Source organism: Capricornis sumatraensis, chromosome 2 (genome assembly GCF_032405125.1).
Source record: "Capricornis sumatraensis isolate serow.1 chromosome 2, serow.2, whole genome shotgun sequence".
Classification (NCBI taxonomy): domain Eukaryota; kingdom Metazoa; phylum Chordata; class Mammalia; order Artiodactyla; family Bovidae; genus Capricornis; species Capricornis sumatraensis.
Window position 1 is genome coordinate 35,095,508 of NC_091070.1, and position 12,508 is coordinate 35,108,015.

General features: G+C 40.8%; 1 protein-coding gene across 1 annotated transcript in view; it reads right to left on the bottom strand.

Annotated features, from left to right (window-relative positions):
• FBXO34 (F-box protein 34) overlaps nucleotides 1-4,830 on the bottom strand; it is a 48,236-nt gene extending 43,406 nt beyond the window's left edge. The window contains exon 1 of the mRNA XM_068965024.1: nucleotides 4,771-4,830. The gene's annotated coding sequence lies outside the window, so the exon portion shown is untranslated. The remainder of the gene's footprint in view (nucleotides 1-4,770) is intronic.
• Between the last annotated feature and the right edge of the window lie 7,678 nt (nucleotides 4,831-12,508).

Consider the following 12,508-nt stretch of genomic DNA (forward strand, 5'->3'; position numbering starts at 1 on the left):
CTGGAAAAGACTCTGATGCTGGGAGAGATTGGGGGCAGGAGGAGAAGGGGACGACCCAGGATGAGATGGCTGGATGGCATCACGGACTCGATGGATGTGAGTCTGAGTGAACTCCTGAGATGGTGATAGACAGGGAGGCCTGGCGTGCTGCGATTCATGGGGTCGCAAAGAGTCAGACACAACTGAGCGACTGAACTGAACTGAACTGATAGCATGGCTGGATTAATTTTTCTGACAAATCCCTGGAGCAGCTTTACAAAGAATGGCTATGAAAAGCACCAGTTTGGAAATATGACACGTAATGATTCATTTCTCTATTCAACAAATGCTGAACACCTTTGGGGCTTGGCACTGAGCTAAGCATTGGGACCAGTTAGAAATGTTGCAAGTTGTCTCAGCAAAAGATCAAGTATGCTAGGTATATTATACTTTGGGCACTGGTATAAGGGATGTAAGGCACCATTTGAAAGGCATCTGTGGATAATATTCTTCTGATACTCCTTATATTACAAGAGGATCAGATATTCCTGATAATATAATCCATTTCTGACAACTCAAAAAACCAAAAAGCCCATATCAGCCTGTTCTTACAAGTAACTGTCTTGTTTTCAAGATTCTCTGACTTGATAAAGTCCATGTTCTAAAAATCTTTGAATAAAGAAATTTCAAAGCCACCCTGGTCATTTTCTCTGTATCTTTTTTTTTTCAGACCTTGGTTTTGTCAAAAGATGACTAAAAAAAGAGGACACAATATTAAGAGTTAACCCAAAGGAAAAACATTTTAGTGACTCATATTAGAGATATTTTTAATTGTGATTTAATCTGCACTGGTTTCTTTTTACAGTTGACATATTCCCATTTTATCACACCCATCTGCTATTGCAACAGCAAGCCAGTTTTAACAAAAGACCATGACTATACATAAAAAATGTTTTAAACTTTCTCATCTTAAAATACATTTTTAAAAAGTGTCCACCAAATGAAGGGAAGCACGAAAAAAACAAAAAACCCTGCTGATAACTGACAAACAATTAATCCTACCATTTATCTTGCATGCTCAGTCGATCTGTGACACTTTGCACTGTAGCCCGCCAGGCTCCTCTGTCCGTGGGATTTTTCACGTGAGAATATTGGAGTGGATAGCCATTTCCTCCTCCAGGGGATCTTCCCAACTCAGGGATGGAACCAGCACCTCCTGCACTGGCAGCTTCTTTATCGCTGAGCCATTGGAAAAATCCCACCATTTAGCTTGCTGCTGCTGCTGCGGCGTCGCTTCAGTCGTGTCCAACTCTGTGTGACCCCATAGACGGGGGCCCACTGTCTCTGGGATTCTCCAGGCAAGAACACTGTAGTGGTTTGCCATTTCCTTCTCCAAAGCATGAAAGTGAAAAGTGAAAGTGAAGTCGCTCAGTCGTGCCTTGACTCTTAGTGACCCCATGGACTGCAGCCTACCAGGCTCCTCCATCCATGGGATTTTCCAGGCAAGAGTACTGGAGTGGGGTGCCATTGCCTTCTCCCCATTTAGCTTAGGATATGTCAAAAACATGAGAGGTGTGGCAGCAGCTCCAAGTTATGCCACTACTTGAGTGCTAACTGCTTAACTATCTGGGGCTGAGAAAACAAACTTCTCCAAGCCTGCTGGTTAAACCGGCAATCACCATCACCTTGACAAAGGCAACTGCCTGAATGAGCTTTTCTTGAAGGTACCATAATGCTACCATAATTCTCCACAAACCGTGCCAACCAGGTCCCCCATTTTCATAATTCCTATCTCAAATGCATGCTGTGGGCAATGCCAAGCAAAATGCACGTCAGTTTCTGAGGAAGTGATTATGGCAAGCATGACAGTTAAGACCTAGATACCCCAAGGCAGTTCCACTTTCACAGTATTTTGTTTTCACGTAAGATGCCTGTTTAAATATGTTAGTCAAGATGGTTTTCACCCTAGCTTTATTTTTATTTATGGTTTTATTTTGGCCACGCTGGGTCTTCACTGCATTGCTTGGGCTTTTCTAACTGCGTCAAGTGATCTTAGTTGCTCCGCTACATGTGGGATCTTAGTTTCCCAACCAGGAAGTGAACCTGCATCCCCTGTATTAGAAGGTGGATTCTTAACCACTGGACAAGGGAAGTCCCTCAAGATGATTTAAGTTATACTTGTGAGAGACTTTGTAATAAGAATAAAGTTCAAACCCCAGAAAAAAATATTTTCAGACTCTTGGTGGTACATACTCAGTTGTGTCCAACTCTTTGCAACCCTTTGGACTGTAGCCTGCCAGGCTCCTCTCTCCATGGGATTTTTCAGGCAAGAATACTGGAGTGAGTTGCCATTTCCTTCTCCCAAGGATCTTTCCAATCCAGGGATCGAACCCGAGTCTCCTGCATGGGCACAGTCTTTAACGCTGAGCCATCAGAGAAGCCCCAGACTCTCTATAAAGAACATATCAGTTCAGTTCAGTTGCTCAGTCGTGTTCTACTCTTTGCAACCCCATGAATTGCAGCACATCAGGCCTCCCTGTCCATCACCAACTCCCAAAGTTCACTCAAACTCACATCCATCGAGTCAGTGAGGCCATCCAGCCATCTCATCCTCTGTCATCCCCTTCTCCTCCTGCCCCCAATCCCTCCCAGCATATAATCATATGGAAAAAACCTGGCCTAATCCCCAAGTCATCCTGAGAAAGAGCATCATTTCGTCCCAGAGAGATCACCAGAAATTACAACAGATTTTAAAAAACAAAAACTCTTTTCCCAAGAGGAGAAGGGGACAACAGAGGATGAGATGGTTGGATGGCATCACTGACTCGATGGACATGAGTGTGAACAAATTCATGGAGACAGTGAAGGACAGGGAAGCCTGGTGTGCTGCAGCTCATGGGGTCTCAGAGTCAGACCTGGTGGGTGACTGAACAACAACAAATAATACTGACTGGCCTTTATCTCATAAACAGCGCGGGTAAATCCTCTAATTAAAAACGCAAAAGACGATGAGGGAAGGAGAAAAAACTGAAGACTGAAAAAGGGGGCAATAAGCAGCACTTACCAGAGCCCTTTTAGTAGAAATATTTAACTGGATATTGCTTTGAAAAAGAAGGTTCGCCTAGACATCTAATTTCACATGCAGAGAGTCAAATATTTATTCCTTTTACATCCCATCAAATATCTGTTCCTTTTAGCCACAAGTGTCACTGCCCTGAGCCACAAAAAAAATTTTAATATATGTAAATAGCTGCATTCCTTGAATCCAAGAGGAACTGTCTGAGAGGCCCAAGACTCCCTTCTGAGAGATTACAAACAATTTCTTTCACTTTAGTTGCTACACTGGTATCCGAACACCTTTCAACTCTTGCCTTACCCAAAAGGTAACCATCAATAAACAGACAAAGGATAACTTAGTGGACCATGAGGTAGCCTGGTGTAAAATTAATAGTAATGAGAGTCTAACCAACCCAAACACATCAAATCTAATGGGGAGAGGAGGGCACTGAATTTGAGCACAAGTTAGGAGCAGAGACAAAGTCGTAAAACTGGAAGGCTCACTGCATGAGGGAGAACAGATGCTTGCCACAGAGCAGATGAGCCAGCCACTTGATGGGCACCTGGAATGGCTACAGAATCTAGGACAGTTAGGTACTGTGGTTCCAATTCTCTGTAATACCAAACTATATGACCTAAAACTGCCCTGTATTTCTGTTATGTCCCCACACACCCATATGAAAAGCTAACAACATCTACTTACAGATGGTTATTTCTTTTTGGAAATGAAAAATATTCTAGAATCAGTAGAATCTTTTCCTCACTGCATTTATGCATGACCTGCAAATCAGGAGGCTGACTAAGCCTACTGAGAACTCCCTTAAATTGTTGAGTCTACTTACCTAATCTTTTTTTTTTCCCCAAGAATTAGATGCCAGACTTCTGGGTAAGGATGATGGACTAAACACACAGCTAATTCACTGATCCTTCCCAGAACACCAAGGGATTCCTTTTCTTTCAATATAAAAACCCACAGAGATGAAGAGAACTGAAGATTATAGCCACAAACTTTTGAAAGCTGGAAAATAAATGGTTAAGAGGTAAAGGACCCAAAGACCCAAGAAAACTGAATCCTCAGGTAAGCATCAAGGAATAGGCCTCCAAAAGGCTCAGTGGGGATAAATGGGAAGAATTAACAGAAAACCTTTCTGAAATGCAATTCTCATGTACCCTTCCACTCTCTCAAGTAGGCAGATAAATGCCTTTCCTTCACCCATGCAACACTGAAGGTAATCTAAGAAGGTTTATAAATACACAGAGGTTTACATGGACTGGAGATCATTAGGTAAGGTGAAGACAGTTTAAGCTAACATATGTACTAGATTCCAGTCCCCAGTGTGTTAATAAACAAATGTCTAACAGCTGGCTGGGGTCCGGCAAGCAGAGGAAGGAGGGGAACAAGGGTAGTTATTTGTAATATTTGCTGCTTACCATAGCTGCTTCAAGCAACCAATGTCACTGAATGCAGAATTCAGAAGAGATGCCTGTGACAACATGGTATTCCCACCCTACAGATAGATGTACATACTCTCAAGAGCATCCACAATTAAAAATGTAATACAATAAACAGAGAGTGGTGAGCTTTTAGTATTTATTAATTTTAATAGAACATTTAATAAGTCTGTATAATCTTTAATAATTGTTGTATGTAGCAACTCACTCACAAAGTTCCTGAAAACAACTGTCTCTGACGTGCTAGTACTATCCACTAACCCCAGACCCCTTTGTCAATACCTTTCTCAGAAGACTGACAGCCAGGCCGTCACTTCCAGGCAGTGATTAGAAGAGACGTCTCTGGGGAATTTGTCCAGCGATTAATCTACAAGGAAAAATATAAAAATATTGACAAGTTCTCAAACTGTATTTGACCAGCCAGATCATCCTACTTCAAAGCTCACAATTGATAAGTCCTACTTGCACGTTCAGAGCTTCCAGTCAGCTTCTTAGGATCCGACTTAAATATCAGAAACAGCGAAGAGTCATTAGACATTCTAGTATAAAAAATAGAAATGGAAATAGAAAAAGCAAGCTGAGAGACCTGGGCAGTCATACAGCACTCTGTAGAGCTCCACGTTAGCTCCACGCTGATGCTCTGCTGTTGCTGTCTTAGAATTCTTTAGTAATGTTAAACAAGGGGCCCCACATTTTCACTCTGTACTCAGCCCTGCAAATTATGTAGCTAGTCCTGACAGAGACTATACAGGCAGAAGAAAATTCTGGAGAGAAAGACACCACTAATATTTTCAGAAATATAGCACAAAATAATATAAACATGAAGCAAGAACAGTATGTTAAAAAAAGGACAAAAAAGAGAGAATCAGAAAGTGATCACAAGCATACTTCCTTGCTAATTTAAACTGTAAGAGCTGAAATGAAAAACTCAATAGAACAGCATAAGAATTCTGGAAGATGAGTCCAGGAGGTCCAATATCTGAATAATAAGAGTTCAAAAGGAGATAAAAAGGAAAAAGGGGGAAGTCATCCAGAATGTGCCTGCGATGCAGGACACCTGGGTTCAATCCCTGGGTCAGGAAGATCTCCTGGAGAAGGGAATAGCAACCCACTCCAGTATTCTTGCCTGGAGAATTTCATGGACAGAGGCACCTGGCAGGCTTCAGTCCATGGGAGTCACAAAGAGTCCGACACAACTGAGCAACTAACACACATCAACAAAACAGTGCCATGACTGAAAGGATTCATCAAATGCTCAGCACAATGGATGGAACCAAACTCACACTAAGGTATATTATTGTGCAATTTTAAACACTGAGAAACAAAAGAACTGATCACATAAATAATTAGGAACTTAATGACTTTGGTTTCAAGAACAATGCAGTAAACTTGGAGGAAACTATAAAACAAGTCATGCCTTGAAAATTTGCAATCCAGAATTCTATACCCAGCCAAACAATCAATTAAAAGTAAGGACAGAGTAAGATGGGTTCAGTCATTCAAAGTCTCCAAGCTGATTAAAAATCAAACCCTCCCTTTCTCAGGCAGCTATTGGAGAATACGTTCTGACAAAGTAAGACACAAGAAGATATGAGATCTAAAGAACTAGAACTCAACACAAAAAGGAAAAGAGTAAGCCTAAGATGCTGGTGACGGAGAAGGCAATGGCACCCCACTCCAGTACTCTTGCCTGGAAAATCCCATGGACGGAGGAGCCTGGGAGGCTGCAGTCCATGGGATCGCGAAGAGTCAGACACGACTGAGCAACTTCACTTTCACTTTTCACTTCCATGCATTGGAGAAGGAAATGGCAACCCACTCCAGTGTTCTTGCCTGGAGAATCCCAGGGATGGGGGAGCCTGGTGGGCTGCCATCTATGGGGTCCCACAGAGTTGGACACGAATGAAGCGACTTAAAGGCAGCAGCAGCAAGATGCTGGTGAAGGGAAGACCCAGGATAAAAGGTACACATAAAAACAATGGGCAACCAGTCAATATGGGACCATATCTTCAGGAATATGAGAAGCTAATAGAACACCTTAAGTGTTGGGATTTCCTGAAAGGAAATTTGGGCAAGTTGCAATCTGAACTATACAAGGCATTAATATAAAAGTAAGCAACAACAAAGAAAAACAGAAATTTCACAGAAAACCAAAATTGTATAGAAAAGTAAAAGTGTTCACAGCTTGTTAAATGGCTTAACTGTGAATAGCACATTCACTCTTAACTGTGTAAACACTGAACACTGATCTAAGCAGTTATGAACACCTATACCAAGATGGGAAAAGAAAAAAGGTACCTGGAGATGTGGAAAAAGAAGTAAATCTTCATCTGCCAGATGGGAAATAAAGATAATACCTGAAGCTGAGAAATCAAGAAATCAGAATACAAGAATGCTATTAAGAATGACAAGGTTCAGAACTTGCTACCCCAAAATACAGTGCCTTGGCCATAGTGACTATTTTAAGCTGAAGAAATTTGAGAAATGACAGGTGCAGGAAGGACTATCTGAACTCTGAAGCAGGTCCTAAGACCCTCATGTGAGAACGGCCTTCCCTATACCTGGAGGAAGGGAGGATCCTTATTTCTGAAGATGAATAGACAAAGAGAAATTCAAAGTAACTGGCCTTGTTAACCTTCCCGTTTATTAACCTTAGCTCATATTATTTTGTCTTATCACATTCTTCCATGACTTTCTACTCTTTCAAACTCAGTATCAAAATGCTCAGGCCTGGATTTCCCTGGCAGTCCAGTGGTTAAGAACACACCTGCCAATGTGGGGGACAAGGGTTGATCCCTGTTCTGGGAAGATCCCACATGCCAAGGGGCAACACGGCTCCTGTGCCACAAGTCCTGAGCCCGCGCTCTAGCACTCGCATGACTTCACGAGAGAAGCCACTGCAGAAGACGACGCACCACAACTAGAGAGAAGCCCCACTCACTGCACCAAGAGAGGGTCCATGCATAGCAACAGAGACCCGGGGGCAGCCATAACTAAACACATACGTACATGTGTGTGTTCGCCGCTCAGTCCTATTCTTTGCAACCCCACAGACTGTAGCCCGCCAGGCTCCTATACCCATGGAATTCTCCAGACAAGAATACTGGAGTGAGTTATCATTTCCTTCTCCAGGGAATCTGCCTGACCTAGGGCTCAAACCTGGGTCTCCCGCATTGCAGACAGGTTCTTTATCGTCTGAACTACCAGGGAAGTCCACAAATAACTACATATACACATTAAAAAAAAAAAATGCTCAGGCCTAACCACTTCTTCAAGTTTTCATTTCCTTATGAAGACTCGTCACACAAAATCTATATTATCAATAAATAAATTTGTGTGCTTTTCCTTTGTTTGTTATGTCTCTTGTCAGTCCATTTACAGGATCCTAGCTACAGAACCTAGGAGGATAGTAGGAAAAAGAATTTTTACTCCCCTCCAAGAACACAGAGGTAAGAATCAGCTATAAGAAATTAAAGCGTCTGCCTCTAGGGAAGGAGAAGTAGGGGACCAAGTGGGAGAACTGCTGCTTTTCAAAACAAGTCTTATAGAGCTATTGAATCATTAAACTATGCATTTAACACACTGATAGAAAAAATACAAAACAAAAACATGAGAAAAACTAGCACCAAGTTCAGCTTGATTTAGTTCATGATTCTTTTTTTTCAGATTACAAGTTTTCCCAATAAGAAACTGTTCTCCTTTCACTTGCTATATTTCCCATTTTTCTACAATTGATTACTCATATAATAAAAAGTTAACAATCATTTTACTACTGTCTGATATTCTAAGTCATCTGCAACTCCAATTATTATTTAGGGATATTCCTGTATCATATGATACCCAACCTGGCCCAACTCAGGAAAAGGTGGCCGTTGTCCTTCACGGAGTTACCACAGCAATTTATACCAAATGACTCCCTATCTCACAAAGGGTTTCCTTCTGCAAGCCTACAATTCTGTCAAAACACTACAAAAAGACTTTCCACTTAACCCTGTAAGAAATTCAAATAAAAAACACAATTTGTGCCTTTAAGGAGCAACAAATTCAATTTTTTTCATATCTTTATTACCCTAGACACTAAAAGATTTCAGTACATATAAATTACAATAGACAACATATTATTTAAATACAACTGATAGCATTTAGTATTTATTTTTAATCTTTCTTTATATAGCTGTCAGGTTGACCTTAACTAGCTAGTAAAGTTATTATACAGTCAGTTTACAAAACACAGTTCAGATAAGTGAATGCTGTCACATCCTCTTGTGCACCTCCAGATGAAGGCAGTCATGGTCAGCACAGGGTATTTAAGGAGGAATCTGCTTACCACAGAGAACCGAGCCAGTCTGTAGACAGATGTAGTCCAGTCAAAGCAGCTACACATGTTTTCACTTATTCCTTTAAGAGTGATTTGACTTGTTTGGATTTGGTATAGTATCACTTCTGGATTTAAGGAAAACGAAACAAAGTTTTACGGTTTGTTATGTTTTGTTAGCAGGAGAAGGGAATGACAGAGGACGAGATGGTTGGCTGGCATCACTGACTCAATGCACATGAATTTGAGCAAGCTCCAGGAGGTGGTGAAGGACAGGGAAGCCTGGCATTCTGTAGTTCATGGGGTCGCAGAGAGTCGGACACAACTGAGTGAATGAACAACAACAAAATGTTGGTAGGCACGCGGCTGCAAAGAAATCCTCATCTAAAAAGATTCCTTTTGCACTTAAAATTGAGGTGGGACAGACATACCTGAAGTCACAGTTAATTTACATTTCTCATCTCTGTTTTGCCTAATCATGGCAAAGACTATTTTGTCCTCACTATTAATTAGTAAACCCTAGCATTGCATGCACTGGAGAAGGAAATGGCAACCCACTCCAGTGTTCTTGCCTGGAGAATCCCAGGGACGGGGGAGCCTGGTGGGCTGCCGTCTATGGGGTCACAGAGTCGGACACGACTGAAGGAGCTTAGCAGCAGCATGATAATGCAGCCTGTAGGATTATGAACACTTCTCACACACATACCTCTAAAGCCAGGAAAATATGTCTTTGACATTAAAAAACAAAAACAAAATTTTCTCAAACAGTCAACAAAAACAAGCTGCTGCCAGAAGAATCTCTTTGTCAAAGTCAAATTAAACTTTGCCAGTACACACAAAGAACATACTTTCAGATGAGTGGCTGTTAACCAACTTAATCTTAGAACACTCAAAACTTCAGGTTCACACTAGAGTACTTTGGGTAAATACTACTAATCTCTTCCAGCTTCTAGGAAGCTTACAGCCTTAGCTAGTAAAGTTCATTTGGTTTCTTACCACCTTCATCCATCCCCATCTAACCTTCCTCTCCAAAGCAGCTTTTTCTGTCATGTTTTGTTTTTGAAACAGCTTGCTTTATCCACCCTAGGTTTTCCCAAAATATTTCAGGGTTCTGACAATTCTGCCAGTGACTAAATCTTCTCCTGGGAATAGCTGCCTCATTATCACTATTAAAAACAGTCACTCCTAATAGTGACTGATAAGAATCTCAAAACTAATCTACAGATAAATGTATTACAAATGGAATAACAGACTCACCACAGGACAGAACTCAAGCAGTCTTTGTGTTCCTTTTAAGCTATTGAGTTTTGTGTAATCCTAATTCTGACTAATATGAAGGATTTACCATTACCTTCCTCATAACCAATTAATATGTAAATTACTGAGAGTCAAGCAAACACAAAAGAAAAAAGGGAAAAAAAATCACAACCCACACTCAACACAAAAACTCAGCAGCAAATGCCCTTATGTTTTTAAGGTAATACTGCCTTCCAACTGATCTCCTGTTTCAGAAATATTTTGTGCAGTACATGTGTTGTGTGGGTAACTTCTGTTCTTGGCAAGCCAGTGCTCCTGGCTTGGAAAATCAACAGCAGATAACCTAAAGTAAGAGGCCTTTTCCTATATCCTTCAAATGGAACAACTACTTAGAAACCTAGTTCTTGCAAAGAAGATATACAAACTAGAGATGATCATGAATTTACTTCCATCATCATTATTTTGCTTCTATCTAGCTTACTTAGTATTTGTGGAAAGTTACATAAGCATAGTTCATCATTCTGGAAACATGAAAGAGCAATGCAGAGATCATTCCCCCATCCATACACAACCCCCTAAAAAAGCAATGTCCAAAAGCTCTTTCACATCAACCAAAATCAACATGGGCCACTCTGCAGTGAAGGCAAAGAACATGTAACTCAGGGGTATGTAACGTTTTAGCGCTATAAACTCCTTTGGCAGTATGCAAAGACTATAAACTGGAATTTTTTTAAAGCAAAAATACATATACTGAGAAACCTATTATATGGTTATCAAAATACTTAAAATTCATATAATATTCAATACATTTCTTTAATATATAACAAGCGCTAAAAAGTCTATTCACTACCATAATTTCCAAATTATGACCAACATAAATGATATTTTCAACGTATCTATAACAACTACAATGTGATATAAAAATATGATGTCAATTGATGACAGTCACAGGGATTGCTAACTTGCTGTGGTTTGTAGGTACATTTCAGTCAGAGATTAGTGAAAACAAGTAACTAACATTTTTCTCATTCAAGCTCACGGATCCTTGAGACTTATGAAGTATACTCATCTGCAGCATTTAAAGAGGTATTTAGAGATCACTTGGTCCAACCACTTCATTTTAAAGGTAAGGGAATTAAGGAGGAACTGATGACACTGATTGCCTGAAGTACATTCATTCCAAATCACTCAGTTCTATTTAAAAGTAAACCACTGTTTTCTTCTGAAAACCTGAATCTCACATCTAGGCCTACTTAGAACTTGCTTCAAACTTGCACCTCAGTTACATCATCTGTAAAATTAAAATAATAATCCAACTTTGGAGGAACTTAAATGTAAAACCAAATTTAATAATCCATGTTAAAATACTACAGCAGTTACCTTTAAAGGTAAGGCTAATTATCAATTAATTCCATGAGAAATCAAAGGCAAATTATTCTTATTCCTTCAGTTCAGTCGCTCAGTCGTGTCCGACTCTTTGCGACCCCATGAATCACAGCACGCCAGGCCTCCCTGTCCATCACCAACTCCTAGAGTTCACTCAGACTCACGTCCATCGAGTTGGTGATGCCATCCAGCCATCTCATTCTCTGTCGCTCCCTTCTCTTCCTGCCCCCAATCCCTCCCAGCATCAGAGTCTTTCCCAATGAGTAAACTCTTCACATGAGGTGGCCAAAGTATTGGAGTGTCAGCTCTAGCATCATTCCTTCCAAAGAAATCCCAGGGCTGATCTCCTTCAGAACGGACTGGTTGGATCTCCTTGCAGTCCAAGGGACTCCCGAGAGTCTTCTCCAACACCACAATTCAAAACCATCAATTCTTCAGCGCTCAGCTTTCTTCACAGTCCAACTCTCACATCCATACATGACCACAGGAAAAACCATAGCCTTGACGAGAAGAAGAACCTTTGTTGGCAAAGTAATGTCTCTGCTTTTCAATATGCTATCTAGGTTGGTCATAATTTTTCTTCCAAGGAGTAAGAGTCTTTTAATTTCATGGCTGCAGTCACCATCTGCAGTGATTTTGGAGCCCAAAAAAGTAAAGTCTGACACTGTTTCCACTGTTTGCCAATCTATTTCCCATGAAGTGATGGGACTGGTTGCCATGATCTTCGTTTTCTGAACGTTGAGCTTTAAGACAACTTTTTCACTCTCCTCTTTCACTTTCATCAAGAGGCTTTTGAGTTCCTCTTCACTTTCTGCCATAAGGGTGGTGTCATCTGCATATCTGAGGTTATTGAGATTTCTCCTGGCAATCTTGATTCCAGCTTGTGTTTCTTCCAGCCCAGTGTTTCTCATGATGTACTCTGCATATAAGTTAAATAAGCGGGGTACAATATACAGCCTTGACGTACTCCTTTTCCTATTTGGAACCAGTCTGTTGTTCCATGTCCAGTTCTAACTGTTGCTTCCTGACCTGCATACAGATTTCTCAAGAGGCAGGTCAGGT